Here is a 12,204-nt window from a genome sequence, read left to right on the forward strand (position 1 = left end):
TCTTGAATTCCTCACACTGACAGGCTTATAACCAATGGTCACTTCCAGTTTTTGGTGATTAAATAACAAAGTATAGGTGACTAACACTACTTCTGAAGGCTAGTTTTCAAGTTATTTTAGTCTACCTATTGAAAAATATTGCAAAGATAACAACATAGCATTTAAGCATTAGCGATTTTAAATAATGTCCCAGGTTATCCTACCAAACCTGGATTATTGTGCAGAGATGAATATGAAAAATCATGGACACCTGGATAAAGTTATCTGTATCTTCCAATATACATACAAAGTCTAGAAGGCAGTTCAGTCTTCACTGCTAAAATATTTTAAATAATAACAATACTTTTGTCATATCATCAATCAATGTAGGTTTCTTTAGATATGATATTCAGTCATTTTTTAAATTTTGCTTTCTGTAACTACTATTTGTTTTTTAATCCCATATCTTCTTTCTTAGAATGGAGACTAAGGGCTAGGCAACTGGAGTTAAGTGACTTGCCTAAGGTCACACAGCTAGGAATACTCTCTTATTTTGTAATAAGATTCATAAGAAATATATTTTTCTTACTCTCTGCCATTATATTACATTAATAAACTGATAGAAACATATTAAGAATGTTTAACTACATATTTTCACTGGATGGGAGCCAGTTACCATATTTTGCATGTAAAATAACTTCAAATAGTATGGCATTGTTAGGAAGGAAATGACAGAGAAAAATGATGTTGCAGAAGTTGGTCTGGCCGCATGCTAGGAACCTGATGACAGAGGATTCTGGAATTCCCAGAGAGGATTTGAAGGTGGACACCGACCAACTGAGGGGGTTTTTGCTTCCTGGTCCTATAGTTGATAGGAGTGAAGGTGGCCTAGTTCTGCTGTTATAAATATACAGTGAGGTTGAAGAGAAACTTTTAGACCTTCTGGGAAGTACCTTTCCTCACTCTAAGATAGACATCTAAGAAGATTCTTATATCAACACGCCTGATCTAATCAAGAAATCAGTGCTGGTGTGGCCTGGCCCAGCTGGGTTGAACTCGGTCATCAAGGGTTCATCCCTTGTCATCTTATAGATTGTCTCATCTTGTGAAACCAACAAGGAGGATTAATCAGAGTCAGGTATAGACAGTGAGGGCTTGGGGGTCTTAGCCAGTGTCAGCAAAGGGCTTGGGGAGCATCAAGAAAAACGAAGACTTTCCCATGGGGGAAATGTAATGGGAGAGGGAAGTGAGATCTTTTAGAGTTAGGGAACCCCTGTCCCTTACTCCTCCTCGCCTAATCCCTTTGGTTTTATCATAAATAAATCTTTTTACCTGTTTACCAACACTGCATTGAGGCCTAATTGCATACTGGTCCCAGTAGGTAAGGCCATTGACCCTACTTTATTGACAGATACTGAGGAATCCAATATACCTCAGTATAATTAACTATTTCAGCATCAAATGATGTCCTGGCTTTGCCAGATTGATTATTCACACTAATCTGAACCTGACTATACTTCTTCCTTCTCGGTGGTAGTAGACTATGAATTAGGTATGCTTTGTGAAGTATGGCCAATGGGATGCTTTATTTCTGAGTCAGTGTTCACAGGATCATAGATGAGGAGCTAAAAGGCATCTAATAACATTTGTGCAACCCAGTGGAATTGCTTGTCAGCTCTGGGAGGGGAAAGAGAAGAGGGGAAGGAAAGAAAATGAATCATGGAAACATAGAAAAATATTTTAAAATGTATTAATTAAAATGAGTAAATAAAAATAAAAGGCATCTAAGTGTGTAAGGGAGAAATATGAAAGGAAGAGTTATTGAGAAGATAACAACGTACATTTTTAAGGCATTAATAAAAAGTTTTTGCAAAAAAAGTTTATGTACCACATTACTAATTTAATAGAATTATAAGGGGAAAGTTAATTCCTGGCTTAGTACCAACAAGACAGTGTCAATATCATCATAAAGGAAACTCTATAGCACCTGCCCTGCTTCTACCACTAAACTAACTTCCACCAGCTACCCTGAACCTAACTAGACATCTCTACTTCTATATTGTGAATTTCCCTAAAGTTGAAAAATAAAATTTAACAACTTTCTACCAAAAAAATCTGCTTTTATTTCCCCATTTTTATATATTTAAATTTTTATAAAGATATTTTATTTTACCAATTACATGTAGTAACAAATTTCTGCATGAGTTTTCCAAAGTTATATAATCTAATCTGTCTCCCTATTTTTTTTCATTTTCAAGAAAAATATATTAAATACTATAGCCAAAGCACTTGTTCTAGTGTTGTGGGTGCTTTAATTAAAACACAATCATATCTATGCTTTAAGAGAATAATTTTGACAAGTCACTTTGACAAGTGAAGGATAGACAGGAGAGTGACAAAACCAGAAACCCAAGGGGCCCACGTAGTAATAAGGAGCCTGAATGACAGCGGCGGCACTGTTCATGACTGACCACCTAAATATACATGTGAGACGTGACAGGCCGAAGGTTAGTTATGGGAGGAGAGGCACAGAGAAGAATCAAAGACCATTCTGAGTTTTCTAATCTAGTGCTATCAAAAGAAACAGGGAAGTTGGAAGAGGGGCAGGCTTAGAGAGATGTCCAGCAGGATCTAGCTAAACTGGACTAGAATGCAAAGGAGAAATTAAAACCTGATATACGGTTCAGAGTTATAAGCATAGAGGTGAACCCAGGGAGAATAAAATCACGATAAGCCAAGGTGTAGTCGAGACAGGGAAAAGGGCCCACAGACCGAGGTGGGGGGCATCCAGCCCTACAGAGCACGCAATGTGAAAGAACTAGACACAGTGATCAGAAAGGGAAAATTCTAAAGCTTAAAATCATGTATGTTATTCTGATCAACAAGGAAGAAATGTTTGGTGAAGCCAGAACCTTGGAAGAAAGTAATTATGTCACCTTATAACTTATAATAAGCAAGGGAGGGTATTTATAGAAAAATAATATAACAATAGCAAGAAAGCTTTCCCAATGAGCAGAGATTCCAAAAGACCAATATAAAGAGCAGAAAATGAGGTACAACCAAAATTAATTACAGCCCCTCTCTCCCCCACCCCAAATTCTGATCCCAAAAAGAAATAGAATAGTATCAAGAAGATTAATGCCCAGAATAAGTCAGGGCTTGTTTTTTTGGTTTTGTGTGGTTTTTTTTCTTTTTGGCTGGTGAGGAAGGGGGTGGGGGGGAAGGAACAACACAAAAACAGCTTTATCCAAAAACAGCAACAGTGTAAGTTTAGAGCTAGAAGAATAAGAGCCAGACTGGTGCCTCATTGTGCACAAGTAATAAAGTTATTAGACTATGGAAGAAAGCAACATTTCACAAAATGTATACTACAATTACAACTTTGCATTAACGCACTGAACAAAGACTCAATATGAAGTGTTGATCGGGTTTTTCTGTCCCTATTTCTCTCGTAAAATTACATGATAGAGTCTCTCCCACTTCCCTCTTTGACTTTCTGAACTCCATTACAGGGAGTAAAATGAGAAAAACCAGAGGAATTAATATACTAACAGTAACAGCATAAAGACAAAACTCTGGAAAACTTAAGGCTGATTAGTACAATGAGCAACCATGATTCGTCCATTATAAATCACGTGAGCCACCTCCTGATGGAAAGGAGCCCGATTCAGTGCAGAATTTGACATATATTTTTTGGACACAGCCAATGTGGGAATTTGCTTTGCTTGATTAAACAGTCATTAACAAGGATTCTGGTGGGGTTTTCCCCACCATTGGGATGTGGAGATTAGAAGAGAGAATAGCTTTTGGTTACCTGGGAAAAGTTAGCAAAAATAGGGAGACTTCAATTTTCCAAAAGGCCGACCTTAATCCTCTGATATTCAGATCATTCTCTTCTGAAGCACCTACAAATAAAAAGAGAAATAGAAGGGCTGATGATGACTGTAATGTTAATTGGGGAGAGATGTTTGAATGGGGTCAAGTCATTAAGGAAAACAGTCTCTCTCCATTATTTATGTGGGAATATTTGCAACTACTAGCTAAAATGACTAGTCCAGGATCCAGTAGTTAGGATCTACGGATAGATTCAAAGCCAGGTCATTCTGACTTAAGAGCAGCACTCTATTTACTGATCAGTCTTGCTTCTCAAGTTCATAAACTAAAGATAATATACTTTACTCAGATGAAAACAAAGCCCCTCACTAAAAGTCTGTTTACTTTTATTTTAAACACAACTCTTAACAAACATAGCTGGTTTCCCAGCCTACGACAAAACAGAAAAAGTAAATTAAGTATGAGAGAGAAAAGTTTAAGTTTCAACTTTCAATCTAAAAAGGAAAGAAAGTCTGTTGGACTTTTAAGGAGACCTCAAACTATATTATAAATAAGTAGTCATCAAAACCATTTATTGGTTTAAAATTACAGGAAGAAGCCACTGGAACAGAAAAGAGAGAATCAAAAACAATGGAACTCAAAACCTAAGTATTCTAACTACTTTGAAACATAAATAACTTAGGGCAAAACTCCCTGTTTAAAAAACCAACAACAAACAACTCTTTAGAAAACTGGAAACCAGTGTGGAAGCTATCAGGCTTATACCAGTATCTTATACCTCACCTCACAATAAATTCCACAAGGATACTTGACCTTAATATAAAGCTCATATCATCAAAAAATTAGAAGAGAAGCAGATCACATCTCTTTCATAATTATGGATAGGAATAAATATGTATATATAATTTTGTCTTAATCTTTACCTTCTGCCATAGTATTAATTCTAAGACAGAAGAGCAACAAGAGCCAGGCAGGTTAAGTGGTTGGGGTTAAGTGACTTGCCCCAAGTCACACAGCTGGGAGTGTCTGAGGCCACATTTGAACCCAGGAGCTCTTGACTCCAGGCCTGGCACTCTTTCCACTGTGCTATCTAGCTGTCCCAGGAATTATATTCTTAAGTAAGCAGGAGTAAGAGGCAAATATAAAAGATATAGTCATTAACTTTGGATACATGAAAGTAAAATGTACAAACAATAAGAATGTATTTAGAATATGTAGGGAAGTGGTTAAATGGAAAAATCATTGTATAGATAATTAATAGGTATATAAAGGCAAAAGTCATTCCCCTAGATCAGGGGTGGGCAAGCTTTTTGGCCGTGAGAGCCATAAACACCACATTTTTAAAATGTAATTTCGTGAGAGCCATACAGTGCTCACAGTGCATGCTCCTGTAACAGTGCCTGAAAAAAAATGGACTTTATGGCTCCTGCAGAAAGAGCCATATCTGGTCCTCAAAAGAGCCAGATATGGCTCGAGAGCCATACATTGCCGACCCCTGATCTAGATAATGGTCAAAGAATATCAACCATGAATTCTTAAAAGAATTTCAAGTTATTAACAATCATATAAAAGAATGCTCTAAAATCACTAATAGGAGAAAATACAAATCAAAACAAGCTGAGGTTTTACCTTACATGCTGCAAATTATAAGGATGACAAAAGATGGAAACAGTCAATGTTGGAGAGCTTTTGGAGAGTTACATACCCTGCATTGCTGGTAAAAGTGTGAATCAGTACTGTTGTTTTGGAAAGCAATATGGGATTATGCAAATAGTGACAAAAAAGACCAGATCCACTCCAAGAGAGTTTTCACTACTCTGTTTATATTAATGACCTCCTTAGTTAATGAATGATACAAGTCTAATTAAATTCTCACATATACCAAAATACCTCCATGATATCTGAATTGCTTTTTCTGGCCACTTTCAGTATTTCCTTCTTGACCTGGGAGCTCTTGGACTTGGCTATAACATTCCTGGGAGTTGCCCTTTGTAGATTTGTTGCAAGAGATGATCTGTAGATTCTTTCAATATCTAGTTTTGTCTTCTTGTTCAAGAATATTAGGGTAGTTTTATTTTTTTATTGGATAATTTCTTGTGATATCACGTCTAGGCCTTTTTTTCTTTTTCTTTTCTTTTCTTTTCTTTTTTTTTTTTTTGGTCATGGCTTTCACGTAGTTCACTAATTCTTAAATTCTCTCTCCTGGATCTATTTTCCAGGTCAATTTTTTTAATGAGATAGTTCATATTTTCTTCTATTTTTTCAATTTTATTGTTTCTTAATGTCTCATGAAATCATTAGCTTTTATTTGCCCAATTCTAATTTTTAAAGATTGGGTTTTGAAAGATAAGTAACTGATTCCTGACAATGAAACTCCAAGGATGCCAAACATAAACAGGTCTACTTCAAACCCACAAGTGTTAGAATATACAAGGTAAACTGGGAACATACACAAGGGATGTGGGAAATGGGTAAAACACACTAGTTGGTGAATGTCAGTTAAATCAGTTACTGGTCACCACTCAAGGTTATCTCTCTGTGGGTCTTTTCTTGGGGTTTGAGGAAGACATAGGAAGTAAAGTAAATGGTTCAATAATGAGTTGTAAGGGTTGGGAGGTAAGAGAAAGGTCACACTAAATCTCCTTGTCTAGGGATAAGTTCAAGGGGCTGGAAGGTTGGACAAACACTACACTGACTCTAGCTTAAGCTACCAGGACCAGCCTGTAAGTTCAGAGGGAAGTTGAATGTCTCACTGCAGGGCCCTCTTCAGCTCCAGTGATGATCACAGCTTTACAGGAACCACAGCAAATAAATCCACAAAGAGGTAAAGTCAGGGAGCTGAACTAGTCTGGTGTGTCCACCAACTAGAACTAGATTCTCTGCTCAACCTGACCTTTCTCACAGGGTAGATGGTTTTGGCAGGAGATAATTACTTTTCTGGGCTCTTCACATCCAACAGCTAAGTAAGTACCTAACTGCCATTAGCTTCTTCATCTAGAGAGTCTCTGAGAAAAGTCCCTCCTCTGACCAATGTTCCATGATTGGAATTTTCAAGTCTTGCCTGTCAGCTCTGGCTGCTGCTTTTGCTCCTTACTTTAAAACTTACTTTTCCCTATAACAGTTTCTTCTATGACCTTTTGATCCTTATTTCCATTTGGTCCATTATACTTTTCATGGCACTTTTCTTCATTTGATTTTTTGCTTTCTTTTTCTAGGAGGTCAATTCTCATTTTTAAGCCACTTATTTCTTCATTGGCTTTTGGAATAAAAAAAATAATAAAATTGGTCAAATGGAAAAAGAGGAATATCTTTCCATTTGACCAATTTTGCTTTTTAAGCTATTATTTTCTTTTTGCATTACTTTAATTTCTTTCCCCCATTTTTCTTCAACCTGTCTTATTTGATTTTTGAGTTCTTCCAGAGCTTGTGACCAATTCCCATTTTTTTTTTAATATTTTGCATGTGTTTGCTCACATCTCACCATCTCCTATTGCTTCTGTTCTTTGCCCTTTTTTCCCCATAGAAATTTTTGAGGGTCAAATATATTTTTTTTAAACCCTTATACTTCGGTGTATTGTCTCATAGGTGGAAGAGTGGTAAGGGTGGGCAATGGGGGTCAAGTGACTTGCCCAGGGTCACACAGCTGGGAATTGGCTGAGGCCGGGTTTGAACCTAGGACCTCCTGTCTCTAGGCCTGACTCTCACTCCACTGAGCTACCCAGCTGCCCTGGTCAAATATATATATATACACATATACATATACATACACACATATATATATACACATATACATACACACACATATATATACATATATATACACATACATACATATATATACATATATATACACATATACATATACATACATATATATATATATATATATATATTTTTTTTTTTTTTTGGCTAGGAAATCTGCATGTTGCTGGCCATGTCTGTCTTAGCTTTTGGTTCAGAGTTTTGCCCTGGGGCTGACTTCACTGCTACAGAGAAAGCTTGAGAGTACTCAGTGCTATGGATCTCTGAACCTCACTGCCAGGGCCTGGGGCTTTGAGGAGTGGGTCTGAGGTGTTCTTTTGTTGGTGTAGCCCAGGACCAGGATTCTGAAGTTTCTTATGCCCTGGTTCTGAGTCTGGCACAGTAAGTGGGTGGGTGGGTAGATAGGGAGAGAGTCAGCCTGCCCTTTTCTGTTTGTAGTTTTGCTTCTGGTTCCCCCTTATATTGTGGAAATCCACTCTCTCCGCCTACCTTTCACACTGTATTCATTGGGAGAGCCTCCTCACTCATCCTATGCTGACTCCTGTCCTTTTGAGGTGTAAAAGTGAAATTTGGGAGATGCCATTCTATAAGTATATATATATGTATTTTCTGGACACAGGGAAATTATCAAACTACATTTCCCGTGGTCCAACGGGTTTCTGGTTCCGGTTCTTTGGGCGTGGGGAGGCCTACATCTCCATGCAGAGAAGAGTTTAAATCTCCTGGGTTAGGAGGGAGTGGCCTCTTGGCCAGCAGACTCGGGAGGAGACAGGAGACAATTATGGCTAGGTGGCAAATTTTGAATTCTTACAAGCGTGTGGTCTAATGACTTTATCAACAAGGCTTTAATTAAAATACTAATTTATATTATTATAGCAGCCTTTATTATTTTTCATATTTATAATTTGGCGAACCACACAGGAGTAATTCGAACTTTCAATTTTCTGGATAGTCTAGGAGGAAAAAGCCATGCAGCTTTGGGACCCCAAGTCTCGGAAGCGATTTTTTTCCTAGCCCAGTCCTCTCCCGATTTTCCCCAGCCTAGAAGCTGTTTTACAGGGAAGAGAGATGATGGCTTTAATGGCTGCAGGGCTGCGAATTATTTTGCTCAATGCCCCAGGCCTGGTGACCCTTGCGGATGCTAAAACGCCAGAGAGCCCAGCCAGTTTCGTCTGCTGTTGATCTCCATTCCTACCGCTTCCTGACTACAAGCCTGCCAGCGTTCCAGTCCCAGTGATCTCCGATCCTGACTGCTAATTCTGCTAGTTCCACTTCAACCCCGAGCTCCAACAGAGAGGACCCCCAGCTGCTGCCTTTGCCGAGATCTTGACCTCCAGAGACTGCTTCAGCTCTGCCGCAAACGATTTGGGTATATTCCCCTTTCTCCCTATTTCTAGCCTTCCACGTGTTTCTCTAAAGACCTAAATTAGCCAACCCACACAGACTACACGTGGGTATTTTCCTGAGCTTTCTCCACTAACCCCAAGCCCACGTGGACGCTAGCGTCTGGACCTAACAACTAGTGTTTACCCTTAATGGGGCCGAATGGCCTATTCAGACTTGCTTGTGATTAAAAACTGAACTCAGGGGAAGAAATATTCACCCCCATACCTGCTCAGAACTTTGAACTTTAGAAAAACCTTAAACTCAGCAGAACTCAATCAAAAGAATCTTAAATTGAACCAGGGGTGAACTTTTAAAACCTTGGAATTGAATGAGCTTTATTTCTGTTTTTTAAGAGACTGTATCTTACTGTATTTTGATAATTACTTTTGTGAATTAATCTTGCTTATTTCATTGATTTTTCCTGTTGCACTGAATCATTTTATGCTAATGAAGTTTCTGCTTATGATGTTATTATATTTCCTATTTTACTTAAAGCTTACTGTATCAGAAGCAATGCGGTTATATGTACCATCTATGAACATCTTATAGAAGCACATGTCTTTTAAAATTTACTCTGTCTTGGTAATTGCAAAGAACCTTGAAAGTTTCCATGCTTTGAATATTACCTTGTAATTTTACAAGAGGTATTTTTTAACTTTTACTTTAAATCCTTAAGAATTGTTGTCTTAAAGGATAAGCTTTTATATATAAGAGAAATTAGTCAATCATTCTGGAAAACACTTCAGATCATATCCCTCAAAAATTGCCATACTATACATACCCTTTAATTTTGCCATAATAGTATATGCTCCCACAGTCAATTAAGGATAGAAAAAAAGAATCTAACATTAAGACTACTGATATCAATTTTTGTTGTAGCAGAGAAGTGGAAACAAAATGATGCCCATCAGTTGGGGAATGGAAGAATAAAATGTATTACATGAATGTAAAGAGATTTTGCCAATTCATAAGAAATATGTATGAAATGAAGCAAATTGAGATTAGGAGAACTATATTATTTTATGGAATGACCACAGTAATATGTGGAGAAACAATTCTGAAAAACCACCAAACTCTTGACTCCAAAAGATGGAAGAAACATTCTACATCTTGGCAGAGAGGTGATAGACATCTTCATACATGGCCAATGTCTTCATTTTGCTTAACTATACATATTTATTATAAAGGAAAACTTCTATTGTGGAGAGGGTTGTGGGAGTAAAAGTGGGTTAAAGGATAATAACATATGAGAGAAAAAGAGAATCAATAAAACATTCTTAAATGCACTAAGAACAGAAGGAACATAATCACAAAACTATATGTGTCTGGAAAACTATGTAAAAAAGTCAGGTTTTTCATACAATCTTTCTTTCATATCTTGAAATGTCTCTGTTGATGATTATGTTAAAAAAAAGGCAACTAAAAATTATTTCTGAATAAGAAAAAAATAAAAATATTCAAAGATATTCATATATAGTCACTGTCATTTGTTTTTACTTGTTTTTCTTTGTCCCTAAGGAGGATTCATTCTGAATCTGGAAGGGGTTGGTAGAAAATGGCCATGATGGAATAATAAAAATATTGCTCAACAAGAAAAAAAAACTTAAGTTGGGAAAAAAAGATATTTATGTACTTCATATTAAGTACTATTTCTTAATACATGCTTTTGGTGAAAAATACTTTGAAAGAAAAGTGGCAAAATGGATCCTGAAAATTAAATTCACCTAACCTAAAACTGATGACTAAAATTATACAATATGGCTTTATAACAATATATCTTGAAGACAAAAGATAAATATTTGAATTTTTCACTATTTATATATCCTCCATTTACTTCCAGCCCTTCAAGTGCTATAAATTTTTAATCATATAACCATACTTGTAATGCACTGATTATGTAGAATTTATTAAACAGTAAATTTCTCAGTGGCACATTTAGATTTCCTCAATATTAACAAAGGTCATGACGGTTTTAAAATATAATGTGGATGCTCTTTCAAACCTCTTGATGTATATACTCCCTCTCCACTGAGGCAGATCAAACTATGAAACTCTCAACTAGGTTTCCCCACCCCCAAGACTTAGGATAACTGAGGGAAAAAAAATCTTTATCGTGCTGCAGCTAAATTTATGGCAAGCTTTCTCCTAGCTGAGGTAACCTGGTCTCTCTCTGCAGTCTAACACTCTGCTCCCAGGCTACTGGCCTGGACTTACAGTCTTTCAGGATCATTTAGTTCTGCCAGAGGCTGCAATCAATAAGCATAGGCTTCAAGCACCCAGTCATTTCCATACCTTTCTAATTAGTGATAGTGAAAGATATTAGTGAAGGTATTAAACAAGTATCAAAAATGTGATACCTATACTGTCTTATTTTTACACATCTTAAGTATCTGGTGGTCCAATTAATATTTCATTAGTCCTGTTCTTCAGTTTAGCTTCCATGTCAGGGTCTAAATGAAATTACAATTACTAAATTCTGAATATTCCTCTTATATATGTTTCTCCAGGTCTCCAAAGTCTTACTAGTACCTGTAGAATAAATCTCAAGGACTGAATGTCTAGTAAAAGTTTCTACATTTCATTCCTTTTGTCGTCTTAGAGAATTTTGTGTTAGAACATCATAGTTGCTGCTGAATGACTCATCCACTATTGAAGGCTTTGTTTTGCAAGGTTAATAACTAAATCATTTCCTCAGATAGAGAGCAACTAAGGTTTTTACGCTTTATAATTTTGACTCATAGCAAGTTTACCATTAATTTGTTCAAGCAGATTACCCTTCTAAACTGAGATATATAGGTTCAAAGACATGACATTTGAACTCAGTCTATTTTACTTATCTGTAAGCATACAATGGCATTAGAATTAATTACATTATAAGGCATAATTTTTTTAAATATGAGAGGGGAGGCCACTTTAACAACAAAAAATGTTATTGTCACAGCATTTTGAAATAAATTAAAATTTGATTCTATATGTTTAATTCCTGAAAAAAATGGAAAAACAAATTTGTGTTAACAATCAACTAATATGTGTAAGGGTGAAAATTAATGGTTGGACAATAACTTTATGAAATTATGTGGTCACCAATATTTATTATATCTTGAGTCAGAAATTTATTTACAAAATAGAGGAGAAACAAAGTAGAGAAATGTGAAAGAGGTTAGAGAAAATACCTATAATAGTCCTCAGCCAGGGAGGGCTGGTGGTTACCGCCTCCTCCAAGATGGAAACTAGTCTCTCCCG

At 36.6% G+C, this 12,204-nt stretch overlaps 1 protein-coding gene across 1 annotated transcript in view; it reads right to left on the reverse strand.

Moving 5' to 3' along the window:
• Positions 1 to 12,204, reverse strand: part of ELF1 (E74 like ETS transcription factor 1) — a 128,870-nt gene that overhangs the window by 104,981 nt on the left and 11,685 nt on the right. The window contains exon 2 of the mRNA XM_044670609.1: positions 3,794 to 3,884. The gene's annotated coding sequence lies outside the window, so the exon portion shown is untranslated. The remainder of the gene's footprint in view (positions 1 to 3,793; positions 3,885 to 12,204) is intronic.

Source organism: Gracilinanus agilis, chromosome 3, assembly GCF_016433145.1.
Source record: "Gracilinanus agilis isolate LMUSP501 chromosome 3, AgileGrace, whole genome shotgun sequence".
NCBI lineage: Eukaryota > Metazoa > Chordata > Mammalia > Didelphimorphia > Didelphidae > Gracilinanus > Gracilinanus agilis.